The 15,776-nt window shown below is 44.9% G+C and overlaps 1 protein-coding gene across 4 annotated transcripts in view; it reads right to left on the minus strand.

The window, feature by feature from the left end:
• Rbm47 (RNA binding motif protein 47) overlaps positions 1 to 15,776 on the minus strand; it is a 134,459-nt gene that overhangs the window by 70,445 nt on the left and 48,238 nt on the right. For 3 of the 4 annotated variants that reach the window (XM_042678033.1, XM_042678037.1, XM_042678031.1), the window contains one exon: positions 5,517 to 5,599. The exons of the other annotated variant lie outside the window; for it this stretch is intronic. The gene's annotated coding sequence lies outside the window, so the exon portion shown is untranslated. The remainder of the gene's footprint in view (positions 1 to 5,516; positions 5,600 to 15,776) is intronic. 4 annotated transcript variants of the gene reach the window in all.

A 15,776-nucleotide genomic window follows, 5' to 3' on the forward strand; every position in this document is an offset into this window, starting at 1 on the left:
CAAGGCTGGTGCTCTATACTTGAGCCACTTGCACATCTAGCTTTTTGCTGATTACTTGGAAATAAGAATTTCATGGTCTCAGGCTGGATTTGAATCTTGATCTTCAGATTTCAGCTTCCTGAGTAGCTAGGATAATAGGCCTGGGCCACTGATTCCCTGGCTAGCATTTCACTCTGCACTTCTGCTGAGGCAAAGAAGAAAGCCATCTTTGTAGTGCTCACACACTTGCCTCAGTATCTTGCATATGGTGGATTTAGATAGGTGGATGAACTTGAATCGCGTTGAATCATGGGTCTTTTTTTTTTTTTTTTTTTTTTTTATTGTAAAGCTACTATACAGAGGGTCACAGTTACATGAGTGAGGTTATGAGTACACTTCCTCTTGAACATTGTTACCCCCTCCATTGTTTTCCCCCTACCATCCCCTCCCTCCCTCCCTTCCCCGAGGTTCTTTTTTTTTTTTTTTTTTTTTGATTGTGATTAAATGATTACATAATTTCAAAGTCACAAGTTCATTCTAACTTCCCTGGAGCAAATTGTCTACCACAGTCTGTAATATATAACAGTGTTCACATGTTATATACCATATTTGTGATCAGCAGCATGAGGATATTTAGTAGTGGTTCAACCAGATGAGCGGGAGTTCTTTGTTTCTTAAGTCCTGTTAGTTTTGTCGTATCACTAACCTTTTGGATTTAGCATCCACTTATGAGGGAGACCATGTACCGTTTGTCTCTTCGTTCTTGGCTTACCTCGCTCAACATGATTCCTTCTAGCTCCATCCATTTCCCTGCAGAATCATGGGTCTTTTAAAATCTCTTAGTAGCAATAATTATGATGATACAGTAAATAGTGACTATAGGTGGCTGGAAGACATTGCTCAAGTGAGAAAGGAGAAAAGTTGTTTTGCAGCCACTCTGCTAGGTTTGTGCTGAGCCACCTCTGTCATTTTGTGACAGGTCCTTGTTAGCAAATGACAAAACAAAAGACAAAGTGTTTTAACTCTGTTGTTTGACCTTTGGGAATATTTGTTCTTCGGCAAGTTTCCTTCATATCAGGCCATAGGAGTTATGCAACTGTCAAAGAGTGTCCCTTCCATCTGCCGTACTGAGCTGAAATATGGGGGTGGTCGTTTCTCAAAAGCTCTTCCTAGCCAGACACTGGTAGCTTATGCCTGTAATCCTAGCTACTCAGGAGGCTGAGATCTGAGGATCACGGCTCAAAGCCAGCTCTGGCAGGAAAGTCCATGAGACTCTTATCTCCAATTAACCACCAGAAAACCTGAAATGGTTCTGTGGTAGAGCGCTAGCCTTGAACTGAAGAGCTGAGGGATAGCGCCCAGGCCCAGAGTTCAAAGCCCATGACTGACAAAACAAAAAACAAACAACAACAACAAAAAAAAACCCTCTTCCTTCCTTCCTCTCAACTGATTTTTAGGGAATTTAGGAAAATTCTGTTTCTGAGAAATTTGTGCCTTCATCAACTGGACTCTTCAGAAACTCCAAGAGCCCTTACCAAAGAAATAATGTCTAATCAAGTCACTGTTCCTCCTCTTCAAATGCATTTTGCATTTTCAACTTGGAGGTTAAATAAATAATACCTATTTCCTTTTTTTTTTTTTTTCAATTTTTTTTTTTGGGGGTCCGGTCGTGGGGCCTGAACTCTGGGCCTGAGCTCTGTCCCTCAGCTCTTCAGCTCAAGGCTAGCACTCTACCGCTCGAGCCACAGCCCCACTTCCGGCTTTTCTTTTCTGCTTATGTGGTGCTGAGGAATCGAACCCAGGGCCTCAGGTATGCAAGGCAAGCGCTCTACCACTGAGCCACCTTCCCAGCCCCAATACCTATTTCCTAATTTATTAACTTCCTCAAAATGGAAATCTAGACTCTGATGAGTGGACTCTGAATTAGGACTCAAAATGTTTTACTATTTTAGCTGAGTGCTGATGGTTCATGCCTGAAATCCTAGCTACGCAAGAAGCTGAGATCCAAAGGATTACTGTTTGAATGAAGCCAACCCCAGGAAGAAAATTTTGCCTCCATCTGCAAAATAACCAATAAAAAAGCTAGGCGGGGGCATGGCTTATTTGGTATTGTGTCAGCCATGTGCAAAAGATTGAGAGCATGAAGCCTTGAGTTCAAGTCTCACTAGAGGGAAAGAAGGGAAGAGAGGGAAGGGGGCAGGCAGGCAGGCAGGACGTGATCACATCAAATTCACTTCTGGCTGAGAAGGTAACAAGTTTGATATGCAATGTCTGTGTGTATGTGTGTTCACACATTGCTGAATTTGTCAATCCCATACTGGCTGAAGGGTCCCAGCTCAGTAGTGCTCTTTTTTTTTGGCTGGTTGTGGGGCTTAAACTCAGGGCCTGGGCACTGTCCCTGAGCCTCTTTGTGCTCAAGGCTAGTGCTTTACCACTTGAGTCACAAGACTTCTGGCTTTTTCTGACTTGTTTATTGGAGATGAAAGTCTCACAGATTTTCTTTCCTGCCCAGGCTAACTTCCAACTGCTATCCTCAGATCTCAGCCTCCTGAGTAGCTAGAATTCCAGGTGTGAGCCACCAGTGTTTGCTTTAGCAGAGCTCTTAATAGGAAATGTCAACACAGAGACCTGAGCTCAAGGCCCAAGAATCTCACAGCAGTTCAAGGCAGGTGCAGGGTCAACAGCTGGCCTCTGTTCTAGAACCACTTCCATTTATGTATGTATGTATGTATGTATGTCGGTCATGGAGCCTGAACTCTGGGTGCTGTCCCTCAGCTCTTCAGTTCAAGGCTAGCACTGTACCACTTGAGCGGCAGCGCCACTTCTGGCTTTTTCTGCTTATGTGGTGCTGAGGAATCCAACCCAGGGCCTTACACATGCAAGGCAAGTGCTCTACCACTGAGCTACCTTCCCAGCCCCCACTTCCATTTAAATCCAGTCTTTGGATGAGAACTACTAATAATCTGGGTAAACCATCAACATCCACTGGTGCAACACGAAAGCAAAAAAAGGGAAACGTGGCTGGGGACAAATTGATCACCTTTCTGGGTGGACGGAAGAGGGAGAGCAGAACAGAGACTGGAGGAGAAAATTCAAAAGTTTGTTACAATCTGGGACTGGAAACCCAGCTCTCATAAGTCATATTGACAGAAGAGGAAAGATGCCTGTCTGAACCGCAAAATAAAGTAACAAACAAACTTGGATCAATGGCTTTAAGAGATTTCAAAGGTTTGACTAAGAATCTGACCAAGGCCTTATTTTTACAAGAAATGCTGGCTCTGCTGAAGGCATTCATTCTCTCTGCCTCTCTCCCCAGAGTTTCAAGATGCCTTGAGCCCAACACTCTCTGTCTATACCACGGCTCCTAGGCCCTCATAGAAACTTAGCTTTCCATGTAATATTAGTAACTGAAATCCTTTCCTTACTTAGCTCAGAGTACCTCTCAGTTCACTCAGGAGATGACCCATTCTCTATCCTTAAAAATCCAAACCCATCTGAATACAGCCCAAATAGATCACATTTGTAACTACAAAAATAGATCCAGGAAATCTGTTGAAATTGTTTTGGGGAAGGGAGACAGTGAGGAGATTGAAGGGTGAGATCAATCAGAATATAGTGAATTAACTGGAACACAATGAATGTATCCCACCTTGTATACCTATGTAAACCAATAAAAAAAAAATGTTCTAACGCCCTCCCACCAGATAAAGTTAAGTATGCATACTGTACTCTATGAAAACCAGAAAACCAGGCAATAGGGAACGTGTAATGTTGGCCCTTTGCTGATTACCAGAGAAATGCTGTGTTTCTCTGAATCTAAGTTTCCATAAGATGCGTTCAAATTTCAGGCATGTTAAGTGGAGGGCTGCATTCTATGGTTGATGACCATATGCAGTGAATTCTACAGGAAAAACTCACACTAGATATTGCCATGAAAGTCAGTGTTAAAAGGGTTTAACACCCTAGCTACTTAGGAGTCAGACCGTTCAGAGCCAGCCCGGGCAGGAAAGACTATGAGACTCATCTCCAATAAACCACTCAGGAAACCAGAAGTGGTGCTGTGGCTCAAGTGGTGAGTGCTAGCCTTGAGCTAAAAAGCTGAGGAACAGCACCCAGGCCCAGAGTTTAAGCCGCAAGGCCAGGGGGGAAAAAGAAAGAATTTAAACCAAATCATTTCAGCAGAATTATTTTTTTCTCTCTCTCTGCGTGTGCGTGCGTGTGTGTGTGTGTGTGTGTGTGTGTGTGCACACACACACACACACGTGCGTGCGCACACGCACTTACTGAGGCTTGAACTCAGGACCTGGGTGTCAATCCTGAGCTTTTTTGCTCAAGGCTAGCAGTCTACTACTTGAGCCACAACTTCACTTCCGGCTTTTTTGGTGGTTAACTGGAGATAAGAGTCTCACATACTTTCTTGTTTAGGCAGGCTTTTGTTTTGTTTTGTTTTTTTGGGTCTGGGACTGGGCGCTGTCCCTCAGCTCTTCAGCTCAAGGCTAGCACTCTACCACTTGAGCCACAGCGCCTCTTCCGGCTTTTTCTGTTTATGTGGTGCTGAGGAATTGAACCCAGGGCCTCATGCATGCAAGGCAAGCGCTCTACCACCGAGCCACTTTCCCAGCCCCATGTTTAGGCAGGCTTTGAACCATGGTCCTCAGAACTCAGCCTCCTGAGGAGCTAGGATTACAAATGTGAGCCACCAGAGCTCAATTAATTTTTTTAATCCTACTTATTTGTTTTTATTTTACTTGTAGGCATGGATACGCTGATGTAGCTTAGCCCTGGCTCCAAACTCTGCATCCTCTGCTTTAGTTGCTAGGATTATGGGTGTGCTCTACTACACCACCCAGAAATTTAGAGCTCTTTAGTAGTAGTAGTAGTAGTTAGTAGTAGTAGTAGTAGTAGTAGTAGTAGTAGTAGTAGTAATGGGATTTAGACTCTGAGCCTGAGTGCTGTCCTTGTGCTCTTCAGTTCAAGGCTAGCCCTCTACCACTTGAGCCACAGCGCCACTTCCAGTTTTCTGGTGGTTAATTGAAGATAACAGTCTCATGGACTTTCCTGCCAGAGCTGGCTTTGAGCCATGATCCTCAGATCTCAACCTCCTGAGTAGCTAGGATTACAGGCGTGAGCCACGGAGCACCGGTGCTCTTTAATTCTTAATTGTTAGAGTTTGCATTCAGCAAACACAAAAATAACAGATGTTTTATATTTTTTTTAAATTTTTTAAGGGAAGAGAGATTAGCTTTTGGTTGTCTCCAGGCCGTCTTCACCATCCCTATATTCTTTTTTTTTGTCGGTCGTGGGCCTGAACTCTGGGCCTGGGCGCTGTCCCTTAGCTCTTCAGCTCAAGGCAAGCGCTCTACCACTTGAGCCATAGCGCCACTTCCGGCTTTTTCTGTTTATGTGGTGCTGAGGAATGGAACCCAGGGCCTCCTGCATGCAAGGCAAGCACTCTACCACTGAGCCACCTTCCCAGCCCACCATCCCTATATTCTTGTTCATTTTTGCCGCAGTGAAGCTAAAGCCCCCTGACTTACCAGACCTCCTCAAGGAGCCAAGGACCCGCGGACTGCTGCTGGGGGACCTGGTGCAAGCTGTCTTAATTCTTTCGGTACCCGAGCTGTGAAATGGAAACGATAACATAGTGACCCCAAGTCAGTCATTAAAAGCCACCGACTGGACGGGGGAGAGGGGAGAAACGTGGTGTTTCGCTATTACTGCGTAAGTCTGGGCTGGCATAGAATCACAAGGAAAGCTAGAAGACGGGCACTGGAGGAACTTCCCGCCGGCCCAAACACGATTGAAGGAAGGAGGTCACATCTTCCCTCCCCTGCCCCCCAGTTTTGCAAGGCTCCTCAGATTCATATGAGCTAAATGGCGTTCAAGAAAATCTTCCTCTGCCAGGGAAGGAGGAACACACAGGAAGTGCCCACAGCTCCCCTAATGGCAAACTGCTCTGCTGGCCTGCTCGCTGGATGATCCTGGGCACACAACCTCTCTGAGCCTCTTGTTTCCCCTATCAGATGAGCCCAACATGATCCAGCTACGAAGAGACATCATAAGGACTGTACTCTGGGAGCCTGGCACCAATAAATGCTCAGCGAAGGGCAAGTCACGATTACTAGATTCATTTGAAATTCTTTCAATAGGGGCATGTTACACTGTAGTGTTTAAGAGTAAATCATCAAACACTGGTGTGTGTGTGTGTGTGTGTGTGTGTGTGTGTGCGCGCACATGCGTGTGTCAGTATAGGGGTTTGAATTCAAGGTTTCTGGACCTCACTTGCCTTTTTCAGTCAAAGAAAACACTCTACCACTTGAGCCATTTCCCCTCTTTTGGCTTTCTGCTGGTTAACTAGAGATAAGTCTCTTGGATTTGTCTGCCTGGGCTGGCTTTGAACCTGGATCCTCAGTTCTCCACCTCCTGAGTAGCTAGGATTATAGGCATGAGCCACCTGCACCAGGCTAAACATGGTTTTATGTATTCTCAGTTGCGATTGTACCCGTCACAGCTGGCCTTTCTGCCCAGATACAAATAAGATGTCTTTAACTGCTCAACTCCAGAGCTTTTAACTAGCTAGCTTCTCAACAGCTGGTTTTACTGTAGTATAACTTTACCAAGAATGAATCAAACTAGGCTGAGAGTCCCTTCATATCCCCACCATGCAAGTTCATGACCTACCTTATTAGGTAAGAGACTACTGAGTTAGGATCCTACTAAGTAATCATTTGTTCCAAAGTTCTCCCCAACGCAATGGCCAAGTTAACTAAGCTTGAGCTTTTGATTAACATACAGTGCTCAAAGGAACTTTGACCCCCAGAAACCTGGCTTTGCCTGGCTTCTCTGAGTCCGCCCTGTATCGTGAATGCCCATTTGAAGAGCAATAAAAGACCCAACTGTTTGCCTATGGCAAATGGAGGTGGGACCAAGAGCATTACACAGCTTTTATCTCTGTTCTCCTCAGAACCTTGGCAAAGGAGTCTGTAGCCCACAGGTCAATTTGGGGAGTGAACAGAATACACTGAAATGCACCCCAGTTCTACCTGGCATTTTGAAACATTAGTTCCTGAAGAACTAAGGCACTGGTGGCTCAGGCCTGCAATCCCTGCTGCTCAGGAGGCTAAGATCTAAGGTCTACAGTTTGAGGCCTGCTTGGGCAAGAAAGTCTGTGGGAGCACCTCCCGTGAAGCAACAGAAAGTCAGAAGGGGAGAGCCGGCTCAAGTAGCAGAGCGCCAGCCTTGAGTGAAAATGCTAAGGGACAATGCACAGGCCCTGAGTTCAAGTTCCAGTACTGGCCCCAAACAAAACAACAACAGAAGAAAAATGTTATGCTCTGAAGATCAGTGAACAGAATGGAGGTGGAGGTGTTATAACCAGCCAGATGTGACCATGGGGAATACACTGCTCGCCCACGGTTCTTGGCTCCCTGGGATTGTGGCATTACATATAAAACTGGAGTCAGACACAAGCAGGCAACCACAGAAGCTAAGAGGACAAGGGCCTGCCTACTCTGGGACCAACATTGCCTGCTTCTGTCCCCCACAAATGCACAAGCGACAACCCTCCCCATCTCAGAGGTGACCCTGTTTACAGACTGAGTCTTCAAAGAGGTGGTTAAGGTTAACTGAGGTCACTGGGGCAGCCCTAATGCAATATGGCTGCCGTCCTTATAAGAAGAGTGTATTAGGACACTGACCATGGGTGTCCACGCGTAGACAGGGTAACAAGATAGCCATCTACAGGCCAAAAAGAGACGCCAGAAAGAATCAGCCCTGCTCACAGTCCCCCACCCCCATCCCTGGTACCAAAGTTTAAACTCAGGGCTTCATACTTGCCCTGCTTGCTTGCTTGGCTGGTGCTTCACCACTCGAGTAGTGCCTTCAGCTTAGCTTTTTGTTACCTAATTGGAAATAAAATCTTAGACTTTTTCTGCCTGGGCTAGCTTAGAACCAAGATCTTCGGATCTCAGCCTGAGTAGTTAGGAATACAGGAACCTGAAAACCGGCTGTCACCTTAATATGGGATTTGAAGCTTGCACAAGTTTCAGAAAAATACATATCTAGTGTCAAAGCCCCCAGTCTCTAGTATGTTGTTATGACAGCCAAAGCAAACCTACTTCCTAGATTCCCCAGCCTTATGCCTCAGGACAAACTTGCAAAGCAGGCTAAAAGCACAATTAAAGGAGTAGTGTGGTGATAGGAGCTAGGAGGACAAACCTAGAAGCCATAATACAAAATGTGGCTGTGGCTTCAGTGTGCAACCTGTAGGCTAAAGCATCATATTTGGGACACTTAAGCACATCACCATTACTCAAGTATGCTAGCATACATGTACTAGGAAGGTGGAGGTGGAAGATCATGAGTTCAAGGTAAGTCTGGACTATGGAGTGAGACCTGGCCTCAAAGAAACTCATAACATCAAACGGAGTCTTGAAAATAAAAATCCACTTTTCATGTTTTTCACAAATATTAATTGAACACCTACTGCAGGCCAGGCTCTATGCTAGGTGCCAGAATAAGACTTGTGAATACAATGGATGCATTTGCTGCTCTCAAGGGACTTTTGGTTGGACTGTGAGCTCAGGGACTGAGGTAGGCTGGAAAAACCATGTTGAAATGACAAAGTCACTGCTCTCTAGAAGGCCCAGATTAGTGGGACAGAGTTAGAACAAGACCATACAAAACACGGTGACCGTGTACATTGCACACAAGGAGCAATGACACCTGGGAAATGGACCTCCAAGTCTGTCTGGACTGATCAAGGCAGATGTGAGCCAAGTCTTACAGGACAGTGACTCTGCCCTGGAGCCAGGGATGAGGGAGAAGAAGAGGACATTTTCCAGACAGAAGGAAGGGGCAGTTCCTGGATGCAAGGACATCGGATGCAAGAGAACGGTGCTGAGCTGGACAGAGGCAGACTGAGCAAGGAGCCGGCCAGGAAGTGGAGCTCACACCAGATTGCACAGGAAGCACTGGAAAATTTAACCAGGAAAGGGGCATTCCAAAAATCCCAGGCTAAAAGGAGCACTTTGACCCCACTGCAGAGCAGGCTCAGGGCATGACAACCTGTCAGGAGAAGACAGAGGGGTTCTAGGGTCACAGACACAGAGATGCCTGCCAGGGATGCAGAACTGAAATGCTCCTGGTGTTCAGCCATGGCCTTGGGTGACGATGCCCAAGGGCACTGAGCGCAGAAGACAAACAAGCACAGGGCTTTTCAATCTGGGAGCTCCTTTGATCAATCAGAGAATGCATTTCTTCTCTCCCCCTCCCCCCTTCCACTCCCTCCACCCCACATCTCTCTCTCTCTTTGCCAGTCTTGGGCTTTGAACTCAAGGCCTGGGCTCTGTCCCTGAGCTTCTCTGTGCTCAAGGCTAGCGCTCTACCACTTGATTGACAGTGCCACTTCCAGCTTTTTCTGCTTATGTGGTACTGAGGAATGGAACCCAGGCTTCCTAGACAAGCACGCTACCACTAAGCCACATTCCCAGCCCTCCTTTTCTCTTTTTAATTTTTTTTTTTTTTTGGTGCCAGTCTTGGGGCTTAAACTCAAGATTCGGCGCTATCCCTCAGCATTTTTGCTCAAGGCTAGTGCTCTACCACTTGTACCACAGCTCTACTTCCTGTTTTTTGCTGGTTAATTGGGGGTAAGAGTCTCATGGACTTTCCTGCCTAGGGAGATTTTGAACTGTGATCCTCAGATCTCAGTCACTTGAGTAGCTAGGATTACATGGGTGAGCCACACAAAATTCTGTTTGTGTGTGTGTGTGTGTGAGTGCACGTGGGCCAATTCTGGGACTTGACCTCAGGGCCTGGGAGCTGTTCTTGAGCTTCCCTCCCCCCCCCCCAAAGCTAGTGATCTACCACTTGAGCTATAACTCCATTTCTAACTTGTTTTGGTAGTTAATTGGAGATAAAAGTCTCAAGGATTTTCTTTCCCAAACTGGCTTTGAATCATAATCCTTAATCTCAGCCTCCTGAGTAGTTAGGATTACAAATATGAGCCCAAATGCATTTTTTTTTTTATTTTTTTGGGGGGAGGTCCGGTTGTGGGGCCTGAACTCTGGGCCTGGGCACTGTCCCTCAGCTCTTCAGCTCAAGGCTAGCACTCTACCACATGAGCCACAGCACCATTTCCGGCTTTTTTCTTTTTGCTTATGTGGTGCTGAGGAATTGAGCCCAGGGCCTCGAGCATGCAAGGCAAGCACTCTACCACTGAGCCACCTTCCCAGCCCCAAATGCATTTTTTAATGAAACACTATTCCACCATTCACATCAGGAAATTTACCTCAGCCCTTCTTTTTAACCTAACAGTACCATATGTAACTGTTTAGTTTCCTTATATTTCCTCATTCTAAATATAGAGCCAAGAGTAGTGGCATACGACTATAATTCCAACACTTGGGAGACTAAAGCAGCAGGAGCACTGTGAATTCAAGGCCAGCCTGTACTACAGGCCAGCTAGAGTCTCTGTCTATTTGTCTGTCTCTCTCTCTCTCTCTTCTCTCTCTCTTTCTCACTCTCTCTCTCTACATATATGTATATATATGTACATATATATATATACACACACACACACACACACACACACACATATATACACATATCTGGATAATACTACTGATTTCTTTTAGGGAATTATTTTTTGAGTTAATTAATCTAGTCCTTAAGTGTAATAAATGCTAATTAAAACAGAAATAAACCTGAAAGTACAAATGAGAAATTAATGATTGTGCAAGTAATGATATAGTCCTCTCCCTCAGTAATATGAACCAAATTAAAACAACAATCATAGCCACAAAGGTAAAACCTGTCTAATTATCTGGGAATGGAGCTGGGTATGATTTCCCTGAATCTCCCTGGGGCTTTCAACAGCATCCTAGAAAAGTCCATAGTGTGTGTGTGTGTGTGTGTGTGTGTGTGTGTGTGTGTGTGTGTGTGCGTGTGTGTGTGTGTGTGTGTACATTATTTTAAAGATTCAAGGAGACTGTCTGCCAAGAAGCATGATAGAACTTTTTAGAAAGGTGAAAATGTTCAGTAGTAGGGGGAGACCGATGTGCTGGGACTTAAACTCAGGGCCTCATGCACACAATTGGCTTTTTTGTTTAAGACTGGTACTCTACCATTTGAACCACACCTCTCTTTCCAGCTTTTTGATGAATTGGAGATGAGTCTTATAGACTTTTCTGTCTGTTTGGCTTTGAACCTGGATCCTCAGATCTCAGCCTCCTGAGTAGGCAGGATTACAGGTATGAGCCACCAGTTCCTGCCTTGAAATTCCAGTATCTTGATTGGGGCAGTGGTTCCATATGTTATACAGGTGTTCAAAGTCTTCACTTAAAATGTGTGAGATTTGGGCTGGGAATGTGGTTTAGTGGTACAGTTCGACTCCTCAGCACCACATACACAGAAAAAAGCTGGAAGTGGTGCTGTTACTCAAGTGGTACAGTGCTAGCCTTGAGCAAAGAAGCTCAGGGACAGCACCTAGGCCCCTAGTTCAAGCCCCTGGCCAAAAAAATAAAAATAAAAATGTGTGAGATTTATCATCTCTAGAGGATTCCTTTATAAGACTGAAGGGATCCTCAAAAGACTCCACATAGAGCTCCCCTATGACCCAGCAATCCCACTTTTGGGCATTTACCCAAATGTTCACAAACAAGACCACACTAAAGCTACCAGCACGACTATGTTTATTGCAGCATTATTTACTATAGGTAAGATATGGAACCAACCCAGATGCCCCTCAGTAGATGAATGGATCAAGAACATGTGGTATATATACACAATGGAATTCTATGCCTCCATCAGAAAGAATGGCATTGCCTCATTTGTTAGGAAATGGGAAGACTTGGAAAAAATTATATTAAGTGAAGTAAGCCAGGCCCAAAGGAACATAGGTCCCATGGTTTCCCTTATTTGCAATAACTAGTATATGTCTGAGTCAAGCAGAAAAGATCAGATAATGTGATGTTAGGGAAATGAACCCTAAGATATGTATTCAATTGTTTTTTTTTCTTTCATGCGATTGTTTCTAACACATTTATAAGATTATTACTTTGTTGCTTTGTATGTCCCTCCCCAACAGTATAACCCTTGCTTTCACTGTATTTGATGTTGGTATAATTTGTGGAGGGGAAGGGGAAAAACAAATTATTTAAATAGGGATACAGGTGGACCCATTGCAACAATGAGATGTACAAGTCCTTATATCGAAATTGAAAAATTACAACTTTGGTGCGGGGAGTGGGGGGGAGAGGTTTGGGTGGGGGGGTGGGGGAAGGATGGGAAGGATGGGAAGGGGAAACAAAGGAGGAGGCTACAATGCTTGATAAGAAATGTGCTCATTATCTTGCCCATGTAATTGTAACCCCTCTGTACAGTATTTTTACACACACACACACACACACACACACACACAACACTGAAGGGAGAAAGATGGCAGAAAAGGTAACTGGGGGAGAGCCAGTATTTATATTCCAAAGACAAGGGGAAAATATTCGCATTAAAGAGCTTGCCTCAGAACTTTCTATTTCCAAGTGCATCCTCTTTGAATGGATGAAACTGGCTAGAGGCAGAAGGACTTCCTTAAGCAAGACACACTTTCACATCAGCCTTCACCTTTATTAGCCCAAGCTAAAGAACAGCATCTCCCACCCTAAGCTTCAGTGCCCGGGCTGCCCTCTTGTGGTTTGGAGATGTATTTCCTGCACAAAGTGGGCACAGGCTAAACCGGGCCTGAGGGTACTGACAGCCCTGTGCCTGCTTGCCATCATGGGTTGAAGGCAGTGTTAAGTACCTAAGAAAGTATTGCCACAAAATAATATGGTTGAGGCGGATGAATTTTAAAAGCGATTCACTCTCAGTGTAACCTGCTGCTTAATTAGAACGCGCCTTGCCCCTACTTTCACTTTTGCAGCATGGAGTCAGCCAATCAGAAGCGAGCACGGGTCTCAACACAGGCCAATGGCAAGAAGGCAGAACTGTAAGTTCCCATTGGCCCTCAGCTGGAGCCACTCAATACTCCCCAGGTATCCTCATACAGAGAAAAGAAAGGGCTGTACTTAGAGCCTGATGTGTCGTGCAGAGGTCACCTGGGGTCACCAGGTTTCTAGAATACCTAGAATCATTTTCAGGGTTCATGGCTGCAACCCCAGGGCCCAGCATGGTGTCTGGCAGAAGAATGAGCTCAGCAGAAACGGAAGCCTTCAGGCCCCGTGGTGAGGGCTGGGTCAGCTGATTGCACTTCCTCCACACCTCGGCCAGCAGAACTGCCACAAGACATTTCCAGGCACTCTGAGGCCTGTGTCATCATTTCCTGCCCTCTTCCTTTTAAAGTGCAAACTGACAGACAACAGACCACACACAATACATTTGAGTACTAAGTCAAATAGCCTAGCATGGAAAATACCAGGAAAAAGTGGGCTATGCAAAGCAAACTTTAAAAAAAAAGTGGCTGGGAACGTGGCTTAATGGTAGAGTGCTTGCCTTGCATGCATGAAGCCCTGGGTTCAATTTCCTCAGAAAAAACTGGAAGTGGTGCTGTGGCTCAAATGGTAGAGTACTAACCTTGAGCAAAAGAAGCTCAGGGACAGTACCCAGGCCCTGAGTCCAAGCCCCAGAACTGGCAAAACAAAAAAACAAAAAACAAAACAAAACAAAAAAAGACAAAAGGCTGGCAGACTGACCATGATGTCCTGAATGCCACCTGAAGCAGGACTCTTAGCTGACTGGTGTTCAAATTCCTGCAGCCCCTAGCCAAAGCCCATTTGTTGAAGACAGAAGAGTATAACAGAATGTAGGTAGCTCATGCCCAGAATCGTAGCAACTCAGGAGGATCATCATTGAAGACCAGCCTTGGCATAGAGATACTCCATTTCTATAATAATCAGTAAAAGACCAGTCTCAAATGGTAGAAAGAAAGCCACATGAGATAGGAATCCTGAGTTCAAGCACTGGTACCACAAAACACACACACACACACACACACACACAAATTGATAAAGCCTATAGTGGCTTTAAGCCTACCTCCATGGTACCTTCTGTTCTTAATCCGTTTATATATTGAAGTCCCTCAAGACATACCCTAGTACACAACTCTGAAAACCCAGTAATTTGTGTTTTACAAATGGGGAAAGTAAGGCTTGGAGGGGGCGGGGAATCAAGTGACACCATACACATCAGTTTGTACAGATTGTGGTCTGAATTTCAATATTCATGATCCTCTTTTTTATTTTTGGCCAGTCCTGGGACTTAAACTCAGGACCTGCACACTGTCCCTGAGCTTCTTTTGCTCAAGACTAGCACTCTACCACTTGAGCCGAAGCACCACTTGTGGCTTTTTCTATGTATGTGAGAAACTGAACCCAGTTCATATATGCTAGGCAAGCCCTGTTACCACTAAGCCACATTCCCAGCCCTTATGATCTTCATTTACAGCCCTGTCTCATCCACACAGGCTGTCTTCCTGTCAACTTCCAGTCTCTCATTGGTTTTATCAAATGTTCTACTGGATTCTACAGACTTTAACATTCCGATATTCATTCATTTATTCCATCAATCATTATTCTAAGAAAGATTTACTGAACCCTTGTCATGTGCCAAGCACTGAGCTGGCAACTGCAGGGTGCTAGGCAGACAGAGCATGGTGCTTTCCCTGATCTGTTATGGTGCACATGTCTAGGTGTTTGTTCCTAATGAGGTTTCTTTGGAGCTACAGCACAGGAAAAGCCAGGTCTTCACTAACCTGTCACATACCTGGTTCCAAAAAGCAGGGGCTGGGTGAATATAAAATGAGATGATATCTCCTGATATAATCACAGGCAATAAAATTAGAGTCTATAATTTGCTAACACTGGTGGCTCAATGCTTATAATCCTAGCTAGTCAGGAGGCTTAGATCTGAGGACCCTATTTTAAAGCCAGCCCAAGCAGGCTTTGAGAGTACATGAGAGTTTGAGTCCACGAGACTCTTCTCTCCAGTCAACCACCAAAAAGCCAGAAAGAACCGGAGCTGTGGTTCATGTGGTGCAGTGCTAGCCTTGAACAAAAGAGCCTTCTTACCAGAACGCTAAAATAAATGAATAAACAATAACATAATTTCCTTAGTGCATAATTCTACAAAAATGAATCAGTTCCACAAGCAAGCAACGCGTGGCTTCACAAACCAAGCAGATGCAGATAAGCTGTTTTTTTTTTTTTTTCCTCTCCCTAAACCTCAAAGTACAAGACAGTGTCACATGGACAAACCTGACAGGAACATCAGATGAGATTTTCTTCAAGTTTTTCTAAACTCACAATGCCAAGGAAGAAAAAAAACAAAATTTCCAGAATGTATCTTTGCTATGATGGCTTGACAAGAAGTCTGAGAGAAAAAAAAAAGCTTAAAGTCAGCAAAGTTCTTCTGAGGTTCATTAACTATCTCCCCCACCATCTTCCAAGGCCCCACACCAACCAGGAGGCCTCCTGCTGGCGAAAGGTGGATTTGTGTCATTTTTTGCTAAGTCAGGCCCTGGGTTAGAGGGTAGAAAGAACACTTGTTCTGATTTCTCAATCACTGATTCCTGCTGGCAAGACAAAATAAGCCTTAGCCCAACTCATGTGCCACAAACCACAAGTTAAACCCAAAACGCAGTGTTCCTTCCAAGCTATACAGTAAGTAATTGTCAGTATTTGCCTTTTTAGGGGTGGTGAGGAGTGAAATCACTTTAAATAGCTAGATAGCCATTCTTCAGATTAGCAAGTGGCTCTGGGAATCGTTCATTCTAGCTATTCAGTTGCTTTCAGGACATTGCTCTCTTG

The sequence above is a fragment of the Dipodomys spectabilis genome, unplaced genomic scaffold (assembly GCF_019054845.1).
Source record: "Dipodomys spectabilis isolate Male_0828 unplaced genomic scaffold, ASM1905484v1 ptg000043l, whole genome shotgun sequence".
NCBI classification, from domain to species: Eukaryota; Metazoa; Chordata; class Mammalia; order Rodentia; family Heteromyidae; genus Dipodomys; species Dipodomys spectabilis.